Genomic DNA, 9817 nt, shown 5'->3' with positions numbered 1-9817 from the left:
GACACAACATTATCTTCTTTATGGAAAACACTTCTATATTTAAATGTTGCTTTGCTCTTTGATTATTAATAGGAATCTTTTTACTAATATAATAAGTGTAAATCTTTATAGATATGGAATGCATTTTGTTCAGTAGGTTTTACTGAATCATACTCCCTCTGTTCCTAAATATATAAGTATCTTTAGAGATTCCAATGCGGACTACATACAGAGAAAAATGAGTGAATCTACACTATAAAATATGTCCATATAGATCCGTAAGTAGTCTTTCTTGAAATCTCTAAAAAGACTTATATTTAGGAATGGAGGGACCATCGGTATTTGGTATGTTGAAATTAGAAGAAGTTCATGCGCCTTCAAGGCATGTCACGGTTTGTTGTTCCACCTCAACCAGGGACATACTACATGGTTATTCTCCCTGCATATGGCCCCTCTTTGCATGCTCTTCCTCTCTCTCTCTCTCTTTCTCTCTCCATTGTATATTCCACAATTCCTGACACTACTCCATAATGCCTAATTGGTGAAGCTCCAGAAACACCTAGCAGTGATGGGTTCAACACGCGTAAGTAGTCTATACTTAGTGGAGAACTAACAAACCACTTAGATGAATGCGTCCGACAGTGGTGGTCAAATCAGACAAGAAGTTCGGGCCATGACCAGTCCAAATCTGACACCTGCCAATAATGTGTAGTATCCACTACTCGAACCTTCTTCTCCTCAATATATTGCACCGCCTGATGTTTGGAGAAGCCATAGAGTTGGGGATCCGAATAGAGGAAACAATGGTGGGGAGTGTCTTTAAAAATAGGAGCCAAGAATCCGGACTGAGAAGGCCTCGACCGTACTGCACCATCGGCCCATGAGCGTTGACCCGTATATATGGTGCAAGGACCGAGGCAGAAGTGAACACAATCATCACCTGGGTGGCATAGGGAGTTGGACATGGGTGTTCCTCCTCTCAAACAAACTCAATGAACTCTTGGAGGCAGCACTCATGCGAGATTCTGTAGAGATGACAACATTTTGAGGAGGTGGAGGGCCCGATCAGGGTTTCTTCCTCAAATGGTTTATTTTTGGGGAAGAGGGGGAAGGGTATGACATGATGCGCGATTAACAAGGGAAGTTTGTGTTTCTGTGGAGGATAAATCATGAAGACAAGTGTGCTAGTAGCTAGAGAAGAGACAAATGATAGCAGGAACCAATAATGATCTTACCGTGTGGGGCTACTAGTTTTAAGTTGTGATCTAAGTGACAGGGTAATGATTTAGTCACTATCGTGTTGTGACTTGGGATTGTAAGTGGTGGGTTGTATATGACTAAAAACTAGCATGCTTAGCCTCAATATTGTCCTCTATCACTGGTAACAATGTATCATTGATGGACCACATATTGGGCCCGTCACTACTACCTTTTTTCAAAAAAAAAGATTTTATGTTGTCGTCAGATTCACGACAATCCTGCCGTCCATTAATACTAAGTAGCACTACTGATGGGTTCTGTGACCCACCATTATTGATCAATAACTAGAGGATAACTCTAGCATAGTGCACATCCGTTTCTCTGAGATTTTGTTAGTGTTTTCCTGTTCATGAAGACATATCAATTAACCCTAACAAGTGTTCTCTTTAGGTGTGGTTGACAGTGAAAACACAGGGAGCTTGAAAGCAGGGAAAATGGCACCTAAAGGGGTCCAGGTCTCGATGATGAACAACCAGAACTTTGATTTGAATGAGCTGCCGGATGACATGATCAGCTCAAACAGGAGCAACCGCCCGAGGAGCAGGAGTAGCCGCGTGTGGCACAACATGAGCTTTAATATTCGCAACGGCTGGAGGCTGCTCAAATCTGCATCTATGAGCTAAAATGACTCTTCGCCAAAAGCATAGCCCTGTCGGAAATTATCAAAACTATCCCTATCCCGAGGATAATGCGAAGGCTTGTTTGGAACTTTTAAATTTCTCGCTTCCTACTTTTTTGCGATTGACTAACATTATTGCTAAACTTGAGGGAGGGAGTCGGTATACTGCCTCAGGATCACCCTATCCACTTGAAATGGCTTCTCTATTCATTTCCCATGATGGTTTTGGTATCTGGATTGTTTCAACAAGAATATATTCATATGGTAAAGCTTTGTGAAACATTCGCAATGGAGCTAGATCTCAGGTCATGTGAAAAGATAGTAAGTCAAGAAGTGTGTTGGCTCATGAGATAATATATTTTTGAAGTTGCTCATCATGTGTGTTGACACAATGGGTAGTATGAGAGAAGTTTGGCATGCATGTTTGGGTTTGAAACGAGCTATCTAATTGGACCTTCATATGGCCGAAAAAGGGAGAAAACATGGCTAATAGGATGCACAAATGATATGGTAGGTACTTGTTGGATGGAAGTTAACTATAGCTATGCAACCACACAAAATGTTTGTTGACCCGCGTCGTTACGTATCGACGTTGACTTCATGTGCAAGCTAGATTGTGACTAAATTATGGCATATGTATGTAATAACTTGGCATCTTACCAAGCACAAAACACCCCAAAAACACTATTTACTTCTCTTCGATGCATATTCTAGTGGAAGGGTAGTCATAACCATATGGGAATATTTTTCCACAATATAATCTATAATGTTCTAGTGAGGCATGGTGTAAATGGAGAGGATAATAGGCGAACATGGAAACATCCAACATTGTGTTGTACATGCAACTAGTTGTATAGTGAGATAATATGGAAACAGAGGAGGCTTATAGGGCAACACGAGAACACCCAACATGTTGCTCTACTTACTTCCTATTGCTACCAAGAGACTGAAAATAGAGAAAGGTTAATCATAACACATGGACAAGATCTACTTATAGGGCAATAATGGAGGTGTCTTATCTATTATAGCCACATATCGGATAGGAATAAAAAAGTAGACATAACTTGATAATTTATTCAGATTTGAATCAAGGATTCAACATACATCAATTATCCTACATGTAAATCAAATCCTCATCCTACACCGGCATTGTGCTTTAGTTGGACTACCACTTTATGGACAAGCCGCGTGGTCCATGTGGTCTATGTCGCGAAGGATAGAAGACAATGAGCAAAGAGTTGTCGATGACTGGTCATTGAAGTTATTTCTCAAGAAATTTCCTTCCCAACATGGTTCATTTAATTCATTATTTATTATGTTATATCGGTTCTATGCTCTAATGTGTAACCTTCTTCACACGATTTGGGTCTAGCTGGTGGTGGTCATGAGTTCATTACTTATGTTAACTACTATTGTTGTGTCCACTTGTTCGCCAAGAAACTATAAAGTTAAATTATATCCTCCTGTATATATATTAATATAGTTGGCAGTGAGGTAATCATTCACCTTGTATATTACTCACATTTGTCAAATAGGAGGCCAAGCTGGAACTGTCTGGTGCATCATATATGGTCACATATGGTGTATTGCCTATTCTAGACCCAGTGTGTATTACATAATGGCATGTGCCTGCGGGGAGGAACGAGTCAATCTTTTGTGTCAAGGGGAGACGACATGCCTAATAATTGATAACGAAAAATTAACCGCCTAATCAAAAGCCCAACCCAAGACAGTGAATATGTGCCATTGTAGTTGTACCACACTAAGTCATCGGTATTTCATAATGGAATGTTCCCGATATCGTGACTTTTGATGGTGATAAGCCCAAATAATCGCCATTGTGAAATTAAATTCCTCCCTTGAGTTCAACCCATATCCGTAAAGATGAGCCACTACAATCCACCTCATGGTTATCTTGGAGTCCTTAATATAATCAAGTGTGCCCAATATGGTAACTTGATAATCACATATACTAATGGGGAGGAGATAGGTCACACTTTTTGCCATGGAGACATGATATTCCATACTAATTGAACCTAAGAAGCTAATCGCCTCCATCATTACCATCAAGACCCCTTCCTGGTTCTCCTATAACTGGATTCCGCAAAACCATGAGAATCCTTAGAATGGGATTACAACTTAGCACCTTTTGTTTTCACATAGTAAGAATAGTTGCTCCTTGGAGAGCACCGTACGATGAAAGTTGTAACCCGTGTTTCGGAGGTGGGGCGAGACAACTTTAGCTAGGAACCTATTTTCCTTCTGACCAGCTCCCTAAAAACAATGTTCGACTTCATGTGTAGTCAGTGTAGATGTGTCACTGCAATTGCACCACTAGGATATCACCAAGTCCTATGTATTACATGACAACATATGCCGCCATATGATGACTTGATAAATTAAATGCATTTCACAAAGCTTTTATGTTCCAATTATAGTGAAGATAGTGACTCACATGTCAGCCTCCCTAACGGGAAACAAAATCACTCTAACTTTGGCAACCTGATTATTTGATCAATTCAGAATAGGAGTCTTGGAGACACCCATGTCAATAATGTGAAATTATGGTAAATCTTATTATGTGCATCAACATGAGCCAAAACTCGTGGTTTAAGGGATAAGTGTACAATCTTCCAATGGTTATGCCCCCTACTAAATTCATGATGTTAACCAGTTCCCAAAAGTTTTAGTTGAGAAACAAGTTTGGGCAACATATTTCGAGACACCTGTCATGCCTAGTATTGTCTGAAGCCTAGGTAAGCTTAGTCATGGGCAACATTGACCCAGTTCTTAACTCAAGTCCTACTTGCTTGATACCATATTGAATGGCATGTACATAATCAATTTACTTTAGTGGGTGAACATTGTTGGCTAGTATATTTCAAAACTCACCTCACACGCATCTTTTAGGGGCATATAGTGCATCGTGATGGAAACATTTTTTCTATAGACTAAATTCCAATGGAAAATTTTAATTAATTTAGTAGCAATCTTGTATGGCAAGGGTATATGGCAAATGAAAAGGAGGGCTCAAATGCTACTTGTTGGCACACCCAATTGAAGTTGTCTTTTTCCTCCCATGTTGATCCTCCGTGGTTCGACATTGGGAATTACACAGAGAAAAAGTTATCTTTACACACTGACTAGAGCTACCTGACCATGGATGTTCCGCCGTGAACATCCATATGGTGCAATGAGTGATAGCGGCGTATATAGAACATATAGTAGACACCGTTAAAGTGATTAAATGTGCTATTTTTCCTACTATGAAAAAATAGTATTTTAAAGAGAAAATTGTGTAAGAGTTTGTGATCTTTGTATGTACAAGCATTATTTGCCTTTGCTTGGTATTCACACAGTTTGATTTATGGCAAAAATGGAAAATCATGGGACGATAATTATTGATATTCTTTGTGGGAAGGTGACATGTTTTCACTTTTCAGATCACACAATGTATCATTTTCTTATAGGAGTGACATACAGTGTTCTAAATCTGCATTTGTGATTCGTTGTCCATTTAAATTTGGTTTCTTCCATAGATTATGTTGGTTTGTTGCTGTATTTATCTTAGCACTAATGTATACTGATGTTAGCTAAGTCCAATCAAAAGTTGATGTTTCCATAATGTTATACAAATTAGTAATATATGTACTGACCAAAGTCAAGTTACAGAAGCCTAAACTATGTGAAATACACATCATGCAGTACACATGTTCATCTTAGTGTTATGTTATACTTGGATCCCAGATAACAAATGTTATCAATTATTACTATCTTTTGCAGTTTGTTTCTGCCTGTTCATCGTAGAATTATCTTATGTAGTCTCCCAAGGTTCATGCAACTTGGATTTTCATACTTTGGTAGTACTAGTGTTCACTAGGTCTAGGTGCCACTCTGTAGAAGCTGGGGATACAGATGGAGAAAGTAGTCATGGTTTTTTTCTTCAAAATTTTGTTCATATCTATAACATGTTTATTAATTTATAGTGTATAGTGTTGTGAAACCTAGAGTTTTCTCTCTCATTTAACATTGAACTACGCTTGCAAGGAAAAACCTTCATTTGACATCAAACTATGCATGCAGGACAAACATTCCGTGCATCGGTGCCACCACGCCGCGAACCTTGGGAGCTTGAACCTGGATGGGTGTGAACTTATGATTGATGTCAAGGTTAGGGGTTAGTCATGGATTGAGAACAAAGGGGACTTTGCGAACTATTATTAATAATATGGATGAAACATTGCCTTGTAGAGAGAATAAGAGATTTCGAGAGATATTTATAAATGGATGCATACTTGCAATATCAGTACAAAAAATGATGCTAACATTTTATTTTCATTGTTGTTCGCATTAAACTTCACATGCTGGCTCCATTATTCACAGCCTCCAGCATGAAAATGTTATTTCGTTCGGGTAAATGTTGTGTGTCGTTGCTCCTGTAGTTTTGCGGTTTGAATCTGCTTGAAACTTGTGAGTTGGATTTTGCGAATATGCAATGAAAATTTGGGATGCAGGGAAGATAACAAACAATGCTTTCTATGAATATTGGATGTGATTCAGATAGCACGCATTCAAATGCAAGATGCATGACGTTGTAGGCACATGTCCAGGTTTATTAAGAGAATCTACAACCGGACGCCTCATATCCGCCCCAAACGCCAAGGCGGGCTGTCCGATCGGTACAAGGACGCACCCAACTGGTGAAGGAAATATGCCCTAGAGGCAATAATAAAGTTATTATTTATTTCCTTATATCATGATAAATGTTTATTATTCATGCTAGAATTGTATTAACCGGAAACATAATACATGTGTGAATACATAGACAAACATAGTGTCACTAGTATGCCTCTACTTGACTAGCTCGTTGATCGGAGATGGTTATGTTTCCTAACCATAGACATGAGTTGTAATTTGATTAACGGGATCACATCATTAGGAGAATGATGTGACTGACTTGACCCATTTCGTTAGCTTAGCACTTGATCGTTTCGTTTGTTGCTATTGCTTTCTTCATGACTTATACATGTTCCTATGACTATGAGATTATGCAACTCCCATTTACCGGAGGAACACTTTGTGTGCTACCAAACGTCACAACGTAACTGGGTGATTATAAAGGTGCTCTACAGGTGTCTCCAAAGGTACTTGTTGGGTTGGAGTATTTCGAGACTACGATTTGTCACTCCGATTGTCGGAGAGGTATCTCTGGGCCCTCTCGGTAATGCACATCACATAAGCTTTGCAAGCATTGCAACTAATAAGTTAGTTGCGGGATGATGTATTACGGGACGAGTAAAGAGACTTGCTGGTAACGAGATTGAACTAGGTATTGAGATACCGACGATCAAATCTCGGGCAAGTACCATACCGATGACAAAGGGAACAACTTATATTGTTATGCGGTCTGACCGATAAAAGATCTTCATAGAATATGTAGGAGCCAATATGAGCATCCAGGTTCTGCTATTGGTTATTGACCGGAGACGTGTCTCGGTCATGTCTACAGTGTTCTCAAACTCGTAGGGTCCGCATGCTTAACGTTACGATGACAGTTTCATTATGAGTTTATATATTTTTATGTACCGAAGGTTGGTCGGAGTCCCGGATGTGATCACGGACATAACGAGGAGTCTCGAAATAGTCGAGACATAAAGATTGATATATTGGACGACTATATTCGGACACAGGAATGGTTCCGGGAGTTATCGGATATAAAACGGAGTACCGGGGGTAACCGGAACCCCCCCCCCCCCCGCGGGGGTTAATGGGACTTATGGGCCCAAAGCGGAGTAGAGGAGGGTTGTCCAGGGCAGGCTGCGCGCCTCCTCCCCCTCTAGTCCGAATTGGACAAGGAGGGAGGGGCGGCGCCCCCCTTTCCTTTCTCTCCTCTCTCCATTCCTTCCCCCTCTCCTCCCTGGCGCGCTTCCTCCTGGCCGGCCGCCCCTCCCCCTTGCTCCTTTATATACGGGGCAGGGGGCACCTCTAGACACAACAATTGATCCTTGAGATCTATTAGCCGTGTGCGGTGCCCTCCTCCACCATAATCCTCGATAATATTGTAGCAGTGCTTAGGCGAAGCCCTGCGACGGTAGAACATCAAGATCGTCACCACGCCGTCGTGCTGACGGAACTCTTCCCCGACATTCTGCTGGATCGGAGTCCGGGGATCGTCATCGAGCTGAACGTGTGCTATAACTCGGAGGTGCCGTAGTTGCGGTGCTTGATCGATCGGGCCGTGAAGACGTACGACTACATCAACCGTCTTGTGCTAACGCTTCCGCTTCCGGTCTACGAGGGTACGTAGACAACACTCTCCCCTCTCGTTGCTATGCATCACCATGATCTTGCGTGTGCGTAGGAAAATTTTGAAATTACTACGTTCACTATAGGAAACAGGTAATTTGCCGTCTGTGGATCACAGATGGCAAAGACCTAAATCCAGACGGCAAAGATTTTGCCATCAGGAAGCAGACGGCAAACTCAGACGGCAAAGATAAGTCAGCAAAGAATGCTTTGCCGTCAGCTTTTTATCGTACAGACGGCAAAGTCTTTGCCGTCAGCTGAAGTCATGTTTTGCCGTCAGCCTATTAACCAACAGACGGCAAAATCCAAGCTCTTTGCCGTCAGTAACGCTTCTTCTTTGCCGTCTGCCCTCAAACCCATAGACGGCAAATAATTATTTATATATAAAAAAATTGGCAGGTAGTTTATGTTCTTTTTTTATTTTTACCTTTATTTTTTGAACAGAAGCTGCTTCATTGATTCCCTCAAAAAAAAAGAAGCTGCTTCATTGATAATTATTATTTGCAAGAGTGTACAACTGCCACAAGAACCCCAAAGAAAGTGAAATTACAACACACTATGGGATCTTTACAGGAAAGACCCGAAACACGAGCTGGAAAACGCGATCTGGTCCATCTTCTTCCTTGCTTCGACATCGGACAAAGAACTCTAATATCGGGGTTGACCACCGCGGCTGTCGCCCGGCGGCCTCCTCTGCTCAAGGCTAGAACAGAGCAACGATGAGGAGGCTGGGCTTGGGTGGCGCTACAGACGAACTGGCAGTACACGATGAGGCGCACCGCGATGTAGGCATTCCGGTCGACGTGGTTGGGGGAGGAGGCGGGCACCCGCTGTGGAGAGCAGAGGACCGGGGCGAGGCTGAGGAGAGTAGCGGGTGGCCCGTCGCCCCCCGCGTCACCCGCCCTCACCAGCGCCGGCCGCCGCCCACCCTCGCACACGCCAGCCGCGACGCCCGCCCTCGCAGATGCCGCCCGCCGCCCGCACCAGCGCCCCCCTCGCAAAGGCCGGGCAAGGCTGAGGAAACCAGCAGTTGGCCCGTCGCGCTTCACCCTCTCCAGCGCCGGCCGCCGCCCTCCCTCGCCAGCGCCGGCCGCCGCCCGCGACTCCCTCCATGCCGCCCGCCCGTGCACACACAGGCCGCCGCCCGCGCCAGCCGCCCCCCCTCACACGCGCCGGCCGCCCGCGGCTGCCTCCCTGCTCGCCATCGCACGCCCTGCCCGTGGCTGCCTCCCGGCTCGCCATCCCCTTCGCGGGTAGTGGTGGGTCAAGATGGCAACGGGGACGAAACCCATCTGGTTTTGCCTTCCCAAACCCATCCCCACAAGAAAATCGTAAACCCATCCCCATCCCCATCACCATGCGCGGGGCTAGTTTTCTGCCCGTCCCCTAAACCCATCGGGTTTCGGGGAACCCACGGGGAACCCACGAGAAAATCAAAATATTTAAACAAACATAGTGGCAACAAAGAATAACATTTCAGCAGCAAAACAAGCACATCTCAGAAGCACATCTCAGCAAAACAAGCTCAGTTTGCCGTCTGCGAATAAGATCACAGACGGCAAAGATTCTTTGCCGTCTGCCAAAACAAACACAGACGGCAAAGATTCTTTGCCGTCTGTGTTTTCTTAGGCAGTCGGCAAAGTGTGCTCTTTG

This window comes from Triticum urartu, chromosome 7, assembly GCF_003073215.2.
Source record: "Triticum urartu cultivar G1812 chromosome 7, Tu2.1, whole genome shotgun sequence".
NCBI lineage: Eukaryota > Viridiplantae > Streptophyta > Magnoliopsida > Poales > Poaceae > Triticum > Triticum urartu.
Note: the sequence above shows the minus strand (reverse complement) of the source record.